At 40.4% G+C, this 12,676-nt stretch overlaps 1 protein-coding gene across 2 annotated transcripts in view; it reads left to right on the top strand.

The window, feature by feature from the left end:
- The first annotated feature begins 11,462 nt into the window (after positions 1 to 11,462).
- mpped2a (metallophosphoesterase domain containing 2a) overlaps positions 11,463 to 12,676 on the top strand; it is a 52,146-nt gene continuing 50,932 nt past the window's right edge. Inside the window, exon 1 of one of the 2 annotated variants that reach the window (XM_063882171.1) lies at positions 11,463 to 11,834. The gene's annotated coding sequence lies outside the window, so the exon portion shown is untranslated. The remainder of the gene's footprint in view (positions 11,835 to 12,676) is intronic. The other variant, XM_063882170.1, reaches the window with a different exon arrangement.

The following is a 12,676-nucleotide window of genomic DNA, read 5'->3' as shown; positions in this document are numbered from 1 at the left end:
CTTTCCTAGTCTTGTCCGCTGTGTTGTAAAAAAAAGCCCTTTGTTGTGCTCTGCAGTATAAATCATTTACAGGCTTTGCATAAATTTGTGTAATCTCCTTCATGGGGGCTGGGCAGCCTATCTGATTCACTGGGAGCAAGGGAAGAAGAATCCATGTTGACTGTGTGTGCCAAACATGAAACCTGAACACAGTTAGTTACAGTATAGCATGCATTACACGCAACATGTGTGTGGAGAAACAGTCACACACCATTCCTGTGCATCAAAATCCATCCAGTACAGTGTGTGTTTCCTTATAAAATGTATTCTTAAAATGACCAAATGATGTGCATCCATAGTTCCTAAATAGTGGCTGACTGTGCCTGAGATATTTAAGTCAAAAAATAATTCACAGGAACATGTTACAGATGCAAAAGTAGGAATTAATCACAAAGCAAAAGTAAGTAAGCAAGTTAGGATTTGTTTAGTTTAAACGAGGAACAGAATTTAAAAAACAAGGTTATACTTCAGTTCAAATAGGAGTATAAGTCAGTCTTGAGCACTTTTTCTCAACACTGACTTATATATATTTAGTATTTTCTTGTTATTTTTGTTCATCATTTCTATTATAATGACATTGTACTCAACAACTTCATTAAAACGCATGGTAAAAGCATTCAAAAAGACCCAACATCACGAGCAGACAGATGATTAGACAGATTTGGAACGAACATCCTGGTAAACCAAGAAATATAATACAAAGGCAAAGCTAAACTTTACCCAAGATGCATTTTTTTATTAACAGACTGCTGTGTATATATATAGTAATTATGCTTTTGTTGGTAATTGTAAGCAACCGTTCTGAGATGTACTCAGGGACTCCACCATGAACAGCAAAGCCTGATGTGTAATACACACCATGGTCAATACTCAGAAATCCAGGAGTAATTTTTCAGAAAACTTTGTTTCAATGACATTGCATGTATAGTGTTTCTTTTGGGGTTTTTTTTCGTATTCAAGATTTATAACAGGATGAAATGTGAATCCAGGCCCCTAGAGAACCTTACTATCTGACAAACTAACTTTGTCTCTGGGGAAAAACATTTTGCTGGGCTATTTATTCCTCCCCATTCCCCTCTGTTCCATCCAAGTGAGTTTTATTTGAACGAAGGGGTTATTCCCAGTAAAACCACAGTAGCTGCTGTCACTGTGCAGTTGTTCCATTATTCACCGTCCATGGAGGAGCTCCAGGATTTTTCTGTGTCTGGATGATATCATCGCTCAAGTCTGTCTCTCAGTGCTTTAGCTTTGAACCGTATCGGCTCAAATGCATTAATCAAACAATAACCAAAAGGAATAACATCATTTCTTTAATAGCATGTCATCTAATATAGCCATAAAACTATATAAAAAGTGTTGTGTGACTTGCCTTGGCAAAAGTCTACATAGTCAATGATATAGGTGTCAGTTAATTTCACATATAGAGACACTTATTTTATTTTTTTCTGGACAGATATTCCTTCAATCATATATTCTCATATATCTCCCCCACCATCAATTTATGTTGGTGTTGTGATACAACGGCATATACATGCACACTTCCTCAGTGCAGTGACGAGGCTGCTGTAAGACAGTAAATCATTGAGAGGCGGAGCGCAGCGCTGAAAGCTCAGTGACAGAAGATAAAACATGCAGCAGCAGGCGGACTCTCCACACTGAGCTCCACATGCCTCCCCCAGCCAGAAGACAATCTGCAAGTATTTGGTCTCATGAAAACACCATCCACTCCATGGAGAGACACACAGAGAGAGCAGGCAGTTTCATATGCACATTAATCACCTCAAGCAAACATCTTAAAAGAGCAGAAAGCAGAGGAATGGAGGTTCATTTAAAGTATATGAACCGGACCAAAAATAAACTGTGTCCACCACATTCTATAAGCAAGACTTGACCAGCGACCATCTTGATGACTAGTTCACCCAGAAACAATAAAATAGGAAATAGTGCTCAACTCCCTTGGCTCTCTGTGGTCCCACAAAACTATCGAATGGCGTTATCGAATGGAGTGCAAACAGACTTCAACAGACTGCAAAAAGGTTATGCATGCGCACAACAAGCAAATTCAGTTGTGGACACTTTAGCAAAAATAGTTATGTTTGGATTTCCACTACTTTTTTAAAGTGTTGAGATTGCCATTTTAGCCTCAGATTTTTTGTTTTATTGAAATGATAAGTGAAATGACAGCCTGATGTGACCAAAAATGTTCAAAGGTGTTGCTGATTTGCACCGAGATGTTCTAATTTTTAAACGCTCTGATCTTTATAGGTTTTTTATCTGCAGCATTTTTTTTCAAATACAGGCTTTTCTGAAGAGTTTTCTATATTTATTACTCTTCTGTGCATCTGCATATGTTTGCTTACGCTGCACTGACCCACCATACAATGTGGAGAAGAGGGATTGACTGGAAGAAGACTCAGAAAATTGACTCTGAAATGAATCACACAGCAACGATCAAATGGGTTTTGAAAGCAGTTCTGAGATAAAATGAGAGCCACAGCGTGAGACTGCAACATCTGAGTTTTCAATCAGTCTCCTTTCCTATCTCACCTGTTCAAGAATAATTGTAACACACACACACACACACACACACACACACACACACACACACACACACACACACACACACACACACACACACACACACACACACACACACACACACACACACACACACACACACACACTCTACTGGTCAGAGTACACAACAAAGTCTACCTCTCTTTTTCTCTCTCTCACCCACACAAATCACTTGCTAGGATCATTTCACACATCCTCATTGGGGAACCCCATCAACTTTCACAGCAGGTAACATCGCACTGAAACCCAGACTGTTGTCCCTGGCACACACACACACACACACACACACACACACACACACACACACACACACACACACACACACACACTCATACACTGCGGATACATTTACCCTGGGTAGTCCAACTCGGTGGCTACACTCACGGATGTATAAGAAATGCCAAATGGCTCCCTCAGGTAACACTCATTCAGATTGCCTCTGATGGCAGATACTGGATAGACCATTGGCTTCGATGTGCTGTAAAGTAAATATGCTTACTACATGCTCATACTGCTCTCATGTCTTGTTCAATTTATTTTTGCACAGATTTTGTTCTAGATAGCAATATCAAATTAAAACAATGGCTTAGGCAGAAACCTGTTTAAGACCCAACTTAACGTTAATTTGTCGATTGAACTGGTTTTGTGAGGAAATGCTGCTTCGGAGCAATGTTTTGAATAATCTCAGATATGGCTCTCTCCAAAAAAAAAAAAAGCTTGCTTTCTTTCCAAAAAGCATTAATGTGTTAAATAAGCTGGAAACAGCACGACAAATCAGCCCTACTACCAATGTGGCCTTTTGGCCAACAACAGTATTGCAAGTACACATTTTTCCTCATATACAGTAGATATTTAAACAATCACAGGGGCTTAACATGTGTGGTAGATTTTTTTTCCCTTTCACTCATTTGACTGGGCCAACACTGGACGTGACGCTCATGATGGAGCGGAATTGGAGGCTGGGCTAAAGGAAAACAATGCGCTTGCTCTATGGACCAAATGGATGCGGAAGATTTCCAGAATATCCCAGGAGGAACTGACAATTTTTGCTTCATGCGCCACTGAGCAACTTTCAATGCTGTATGATACAGCCTGTATCCAGTTCTCTTTATACATCCATGATAGCCACGCCAAGACTTCCTCTTACATGCACAACAGATTGATGACAGTTGAATTACCAGTGGAGCTGCTAGGAGGTTAACGGATCCCACTGCAGCTTTAATGTTTGAATGTGTGAACAAGGTAGTTTAGAGGCATAGAAACTTTCCTAAACTAAATGTTTGGGTGAATGCATCTGATAAAATCAATCTATTTACCAACTTTTTTATTTGGCACTTCTCTGAAAGGCCCCCATGTACCATAACCTTCAACATTCACAAATTGAAATAAAAAAAAGCAGTCTCAATAGAAGGTTGCATACTTTTTAGTCAGAACCCCACCCTGCATTCCTTCGCCTTTGTCTGATTTAAAATGTGACAGTTTTTTGTCACTCTGTTATCGATGTTTAAATCTCAATTAAAACTCACTATAGAGCAAACTTTTGAGTATTTATTCTGCAGGGATCAGTGAATGAGTAACCATGGGAGTGATTTAGATAAAACACACAATACAGCTGCGCTCAAAACACGACTCTTTAGCGATCTCAAGGCTGCGTTACATTCATCTTTGGAAAAAACAGCCAAATGGAAGCCCTGTATCTTTGTTGGTACTGACGCCAACATCTGATGTTTACTGTTAGCTTTTGCTGAAGACTTTTATGCTATTTAACACAGTGGCCGCAGATATATACATCATCATGACATCAGATTGTTTGCTTTTCATTTATCCTTAGGATAAACAAACTACACCAAAGAACAAATAAATGCACTGTGCATGCCCCCAATCTGATTTAACAATGTTTCTGGGTGAGTTTTCCCTTTAATCTGGGCATTGCAGCATATTATTCACATGAGCTTGCCTTTTACTCTGCTCCTCTGAGTGTCTCCCCTCTCTCTCTGGGCTCTCGGTGGGTTCATTGTCTTTTATCCGATGTCTCTGACCTCTTTCTGTAGCTCTGCTTTCTGGGTGAGTCTCAGCGTTTGGAAGCTCAACCCTCAGTGTCTGACCTGCTGACATGCTTTTATCCCGTCGTTATCCTCTCCTCTTCCTCTCACTCGCTGTCTGACTACAAGGGAAACAAGTGTAATGGCGAACCAACCATGCACACACACACAGAAACACACACAAAGGGCATATAAAATACACACAGCAGACAGCATATTGGAAGCTCTTCTCAGCATTTTACAGTTGAAGAATAACATGCCCAACCATAACTTTAATTATGTACGATAAGAAGGTTTTAACATTATGGCTTGATTATGGTAATATTAAACATGTAAGTGTCCCTACAGACGTCACCTTATTTAAACCAGATGTGAATCCAAAAATGTGCTAATTAATTTAGGTAACATAATAATTGGCATTATTTACAACATGAAACTCAGAGATGTCTATATCAATCTATCACACAGTCTTTATCAAAAAACACATTCTCTTAAAATGGGAAAGAAAACATAATGAATGTAACAAATACACTAAATCTTAAACTATATTCCGTTGATTGTTTTTATCCAAAATGTGAACCAAATCCTTCTAGATTCTCGAGATTTAGAAATGAATTTACTAGGGGTCCAAATATAACCAGTTGCTGTTCTTTGTTTGTGTGCAACAGGAACCAGAATGAACTCTGTTTTCATTTCAAGAGGCCCTATTGTGCTTTTAGGTTTTTACCCTTATACCTGTAGCTTGATATATCGGTTTTCGTGCATGTAAATGGTCTGCAAAGGCTAAAATCCCCAATTTTCTCTCAAACACACTCCTCCCCACACTGAGACGCCTCCATCGGACTCCTTTGTTTACTTCTGTGACATAGTGACATCACCATGTAACAGCTTTCTGGCTCGTGTTACAACACATTGTATGTGGTAGGTTGTATCTGGTTTCAGACAGAGGGTGAAAAGAAGTGCTGCAGCACAGGCAGTATGAGAAAAATAAAGACCTTTTTGGAACATTAAAGCATGGAGACATGTGAACGTAGAGGAACAAAATACAAATATGAACCTGACAATTAGCGTATTAGGGCCCCTTGAATGATTGCCACACAAAATCACTGTTAAATTATATCAGTATGGATATTAGGGGGAATAATACATTTAAACCAGGCTAGTTTTTAAAGTGCAAAATTCTAAATTAACAAATGTATCCAAGCTGTTTTTTCTCCTGTAAAATTCAGCATGTAGCTTAGTCACAGTTTCATATAACATGATGTAGCACATACACATACTACAGTTTAGTAAACTGTACTGTTATCATTTTATTTTCAATGAAGAAAATAGTTCAAATGTTTGGCAAAAAACAATCAACAACTTTCAACTGTCACAAAAAGTGAAAAAACAATGTTGTTGCGCAAACTTCGTAAAGAAGGTCCAATTCAATTTTATTGATAATAATAATAATTAATTAATAGTTTTTTTGCATTGCATATTCGGTCACCAGTGTTCATCAAGAGCACAAGTCTGCAACTCTTTGTGTATAAAGTTCCTTAGGATACAGCATATGTATTCGCAGGCTCTGAGCCACAGTTTTGTGCATGGGGGTTCTTGGCAAACACAAGCGCAGAATGTAGAAAGTTACCACAGCGATGAAAGCATCAACAGTGGATTAATTGCCAGTGTAGGTGTTCAGGTCGTCACCTGTAATGAGCAGGAGCCACTTGAACAGAGCAGCTGAGGACTGAGTGCAATGCAGGATTGTCCTCTTCTGAACTGCAGCTAATCAATTAACGTGATTTAATACACCGTCACTCCACATGCAGGCCAGCGTGGCCCAGTGTTCTCCTAATTTATACTGTATCGACCACTTCACTCACACACAGAACGAGAAGGGGAGGAAGAGAGGAACCGGAGGCAGGCTGAATTTGTTGAATGGATGCGGGTAAATCTGGATCTCAGGGGGAAATTAAATGATTGTTGTATTTTTTACAGTTTCACATTGCCAAAGTTTAAAGGGCTGGAAAGACAGAGGTGGAGAGCAAGCAAGGCCTGGAGAGACTGACTCAGAGAGTCCTCTCCTGTGAGCCTTCATCTAGCCTTTGGCATAGAAAGTGAGCCTGCATATTACTCAGTCTATCACAACACAGCAGGAGAATGGGAGGAGAATTAATACACTTGGCTTTCATGCTAGTGTGCTCTCTCTTCGCCTTTCTTCTCCCTGCCCTCCTGCTCTCGCTCTCTCTTCAAGCTCCACTGGACAAAACCACTTTGTGTGCTAATAAAATTAACTTGTATATTGCTCTGATTTTTTTTTTTAGCCGATAACAACCGGGCAGTGCAAAAAAAAGTAAAAGAAAAAACTCTTTGAATCTAGAGATTGTATTCAATTTTCTGTTCATTTGAAAACACGCCTGGTGCCGGCAGCAGCTCGGTCTTCAGAGTGCTGTCGAGGCTCAGGGGCAAACATTTGTGTCTGTGTGCATTTCAATGACATAAACAGTATCTAGCCTGCCATACCCTCAGCAACCATCTATTTGCATCCCATAAATCTGAATGACATTAACATTTAAAAACCCAACTCCTGTCTGTGGATGGGCCCCTCAGATAGACAGACATCCATTTTATGTATCCACATGGCAGGCAGGGAAGACGGGCATAAATCTGTGCAGTTTAGAGCGCTGAACCGCCTCGGCCGGCAGGTTAAGTGAATATCACCCTCTGCCTCCTGAAAAAGCTCCGGTCCTATTTCCCACTCCTATTAAATATGTGTTTCATTCCTGCCTTATTTGGATGGAAGTCATTTTACCCTCTTTTATAGAAGGTCATAAAATATATAGTGTTTTTTTTTCTAACGCTCTGCATAACATTTACATTTTCTATTGTATAAATGTGATGGCTGCGACACCGGGCTGAATAAAACATTCATGGCAAAAGCCATTTCTTCTGTGACATTTGGTCTCCTATCTATCATCAGTTTTCTATATGCAGCCGGGAGAACAAACGCTGGTCAAATGTTTAAATGTGGCCTCTCCACATTATATTCAAACCCTGCTTTCACATTAACACCCGCCGGCTAGTAGATGGAAAATGCTTTTTTTTGCGCAGATAAGAGAAAAGTCAAATGGAAATGACTCGCTAGGCTGTTGTGGCAGTGGGGAGCGTGCTGATGGGTCCGGGAAATTGAAGCATGTCAGTAAAATTAGAAAAAGCCAGCCCTGCCTCAACTGGCAGACATGTAAATGTGGCAGAGCCCCTCAGATGAGTCCATTATGGACCGTCCCACGCAGCCTTTTCTCATCAGAAATCCCATCAGTATATTAAAAGGTATAGCCTAGGAACTGATAAATTAATTCTTTCTTTTTCTCCCTGACTGATTTGAATCATTCCTGAGCCCAGTGATGGGCAGCAATTCAACATTATCATTCATCCTTCAGCGGAAAAGTGTCTTACAGGAAAATGAAAATGATTTATTGTAATACAATTGTGTTTTCTAAATCAGTGATAATAATATTGTCCTGATACGATCTGACAAAATGGAGGACACTATTTGAAAATATCAGTTTCATCAGATGCAGAATGGGGCAGGGATGATGTGCTACAGGAATGAACCATTTGTATGTCTATGTATCTCACTGGAGGTGTTATGTATGTAAGCTCCTTTTCTATGTAATGAACCAGTATTCTTTACGGCTTATTATTGGATTTTAGTCTGTGTCTATGTTTAACTTCAAAAAAAAATATCTCATGTATTTCCAGTTTTTTCTCCAAAAGAATGCATTAGGCTAAATCAAATAAAAAAGGTAATACTTACCATGGTAGCTGAGCAAAGTTAAAAAGCAGCAGCATTTGAATCTTCATTCATTATTTAAAGTTTGTCCGTGAACAGTTTATTCCAAGATTAAATTGATTTTTACAGTGAGTTATCTATTCTGGAATCATTCCACTAAAGTACTGCAGAACAAAAATAGACAGTTGTCCATTTGTGCTTTATTACTTTCCTATAGTAATTAGCACTTTGATGCTACTTTAAGATGTTACCGCACTACTCCCTTCACAAAGAGATTTAATGCACTGAGAGATGTGCTCCACTTGCAGTGATCATTGTACTGAAGAAGCTAACCAAGAATAAAACTGAAAGACAATCAATGAAACTAAAGCTTTGAAGTTTTGTTACAGAGAAAAATGAAAGCTGAACACCATGAATTATAGTTGTACCATTATAAACGTCAATGGCACACATGTTGGCCTCAGAAGAAGCCAATTTTATCTCAGTCATCATGCGCATTCTTTAGTTCAAAGTTGTTTTTATTCATTGCACAGCATATGTGATGCACATGTGGAATACTGTTGTGAAACTGATATGATGTGTCATTAATTACGGTGACAATCATGATACAAAACATTCTGATACATTTTAGAAATTTGTTTGGAATTAGTTTCAAGACAACCAATTATCTTTCCCAACCCGTCACATACGGACATTTGGTCGGGAGCCGTGGTTTCACTTTCTTTTGCACTGAGAGCCCTGTGTGTCAAACTTCACTAGGGTCACAGTCAACATGTGGTTAGTGTTGTGAATTCAAACATAACTACTTTGGTACGTTTAGGAAAAGATTGTGGTTTGGTTTGAAAAAGCATAAAACAATTCCACTCTGCGTTATTTAATGCATCCATCCTTCCCTCTTGACCAAGTAGACTTCATTGGTCTTTACACGTTGCTACCTCTGAATCATAACAATATGGTTGCAGACCCACCAGAGACTGGATGATATTATGGTGCATACAATCATGGATAAAAGCAAGGCTGGTTGCTGACTTTGTAAAATGCAACATCAATAACACAGTAAGGTTCCCACAAGAGCAGAAAGGTCGGATAGCAGTAGAAAGGTCAGAAAACTAGCAAGCAGCATTTTAAGCTTATGCTGCCTTCCAGACAACTCGGATGGTGGAATTTTTGGAGTTGAAATTCCAACTTCTGACCTCCAAGCGTTCCAGGTGAACGATGCCAAACTTAAACAAAATCCATGGCTATGACCGTGAGCCACTGATGTTTCTTTGGCAGACAGCTGAAACCCCAGCAGTACAGCTTTCACATTTGTTATGGCATTTTAACATTTTCCTGACTAACTTTTGCGCAGAGAAGATCATTTTCAGAGATGTTTGTAACCAGTTATCTAATAACATTGGAACAGGTATTGACATTGATTGAAATGCAGTTATACAGAAAAGTACTGTATACTTTACATTGTGCATACTATTCCATATGCAATTCCATTGTTGTTTGGTGTCAAACCACTTCTTCTTCATGAAGTCTGGGTGGATTTGCCCTTTTTAGAAACTTTGTTTGCTCCCATTTGACTTTTTCTAGGAGGCTTGGAATCTGTATAAAGCATTTCTTTGTACTTAAAATACAGCTATCCTAGTTTAAAATGCAGCAAACACGGTACATTTCAAACAAATGACAAAATGTCCCAGATTTCAATTTTAAGTTAGTGAATTGATAATCAGGTAGATAAACCCTGATTATAAGAATGTGGTTTTTACATTCAGTCATCCAAGTTGCAGTTTTCCAGGGTTTGAAACTGTTCTCCACTGTGCTGCCCCATTTGAGTTTGTGTGGAGGGATCCCACAGGTACTCATTAGCATTGTTTACTTGTGAACCCAGAGGGGCCGTGTTGTCTTCTAATCATAGATTTTACAACACCTTCTACACTCTGGCATCTTTTTCCCACACATATGTGATAATCTGAAGTGTTGAAATACCAAGTCAACATTTGCTCTGAATTTATGCACCATATTTCAGTATGGGAACTTATAGTCAAACAATCAAATAAACAGTTCGCTCAAGTCTGCAGAGTTCAGATGCACTGATTATTTCAATAAGCCCAATTTAAAAATGCCTCTAAATTATCTAAGACAATCAACTAGATTCAGCATGTGTGCTGGTTTTACAAACGAGACATTGTACGCTGAGTTCAAGGTGCAGCAACCACAATATTGAATACTGCATAAGATTTCATTGAGGAAAATCAATAACTTTCTTATTATGGGGTAAACAGTCGATTAAGGAGCCTGGTTGGAAGTTCTGTTCTTATTGTCACCAGCATGATATAAGTATTCACGGTGGTGGATGTTAAAAGGATTATAACCTGATTTGAGAACTCAACATGTATACAAACACACAGGCTAGTTGAAGATGTTATGTGATTAGGTATCACTTTCTTATATGCATCCCTTTATCAAGGCCATATACCTTATACGTTATAAATTAGCAGGTGAAACTATAACTTTAATAAAAGAGAAAATATTTAAATTCAATTGTAGGCCTACATAATCATGTTTGCCTTATTACCCTACATGAATTCTGAATAACGTGGTGTTTCCTTCAAAATACGGTAAATAACCAATTATAAACCAAAATGAGTAGTAATAGTTTAAGAATCCTCATTCATACGGAGAGGCTGCCACCAGGTGTGTCAAGGCTTTCAGTGTCTTGCTTAAGAACACTTTTATATTCTCTGGAGAACCAGAAACCTTCTGAATATTAGATTACCACTCTGCTTCGTAAAGCCTTTATATGTAATTATACTATTTAAAACATGTAAATATGAATTCATAAGCATTTTGGCTTTATTGACCCAGAGTCTGTATTGCACTGCTGTGTGCGAAGCGCATCTCAGTTTACTGAAGTAATTTCCGACGGCAAGTGAATGCAGCACGGAGACAGAGCGGGAGTGCGCGAGCGCTCTCTTCCTCCGCCCCCCTCGCTCTCGTGCCTCGCCGCGCGTGTGCCCGCCTGGTAGGGCGCGCGCACGGGAGGTGGCGGGGGGTTGTGCTCGCTCCTGCTCTCTATGCTCTCTGACCCCAGTGGCAGCTCCGACTCACTGCACTCCCCCTCCGTCACACTGCTCTCTCTCTCCTTCTGTCTGTCAGTGTCTCTCCTCCTCTCTCCCCTTCTCTCTCTTGTCTGGTTTCTTTCCACAGGAGCCAGCCGAGGTCCCGCCGGGTCGAAGGTTCTGCCCTATCCGCCCAGACTGCTGCAACCCCCGGACGGCCGCTCACAGCCTCCCCGCTCTCCCGCCGCTGCCGCATGGACCCGCGTCCCTCCGCCGCCGCCGCGTAGAGGGCGACCCCGACCCGACACTCTTTCTCCGGCCAGATAAAAACCGCACAAAACCCACACGAAGGTAGAGCAACCTTTCCGCTTTGCTTTGAAAACCGAAGAGGGAGGGAAAAGGGGGAGAGAGGGAGACTGGGAGAAAAAAATAAATTCCTGACACAAAGCCGTCGGTTAAAAGGTGGCTTGTCATTTACGAGGACGAGCAAGAGGTTAGCGCGGCGGTGCTGTGACACTGACCACCTTTGGGTGCTTTTATTATCCCGGGAGCAGAGTTCAGGATTGTACGGACCTCCTTTCTTTTTGTGTGCGTTTCTGCAAGAGGCGCATAGTACACGTTGTGTATATGTATGGTATCAGATAGGGTCAATTTATTCGCCTTTTACCCTCTCTCTGCTTCCCGGAGTGATTTCTACTGGTGAAGTTAGCTATATGCTGTGCATTGAGGGGAAGGGGGGGGGTTCTGTATGTTCAAAGAGAGGACTGACAAATTGACAATGTGTGTGTGCAACGCCGTTATCGCAAAGCAGCTCAGTGCGAAGCTACAGTCTGCATAATAAAAAATATCCACTGCCAGGGCAGGTTTAGCAGGCTAAGCTACGGAGCTAGTTGCTGCTACTGTAGCCACAAGGTAGAGACAGACATGCGAGTTTAACACACACACACACACACACACACACACACACACACACACACACACACACACACACACACGGCGTGGAGACCGTGAAGCAATGCTGCTGCACTTGCAAAAAAAGAGCACATTTCCTAAGAAACAGTAGTACTTGTATTTTGCATCGGTAGAAATGACTACTGAGGTGAAGTGTGTGCAAGGCATCTGACAGGGCAGCTTTTAATTGAAGTGATTCTTGAAGGCCAAAGAGGATCAGCAGAGATCAGTTCCTTATGCAG

This window comes from Eleginops maclovinus, chromosome 4 (assembly GCF_036324505.1).
Source record: "Eleginops maclovinus isolate JMC-PN-2008 ecotype Puerto Natales chromosome 4, JC_Emac_rtc_rv5, whole genome shotgun sequence".
NCBI classification, from domain to species: domain Eukaryota; kingdom Metazoa; phylum Chordata; class Actinopteri; order Perciformes; family Eleginopidae; genus Eleginops; species Eleginops maclovinus.
Note: the sequence above shows the minus strand (reverse complement) of the source record. Positions and strands in the feature narration are given on the sequence as shown.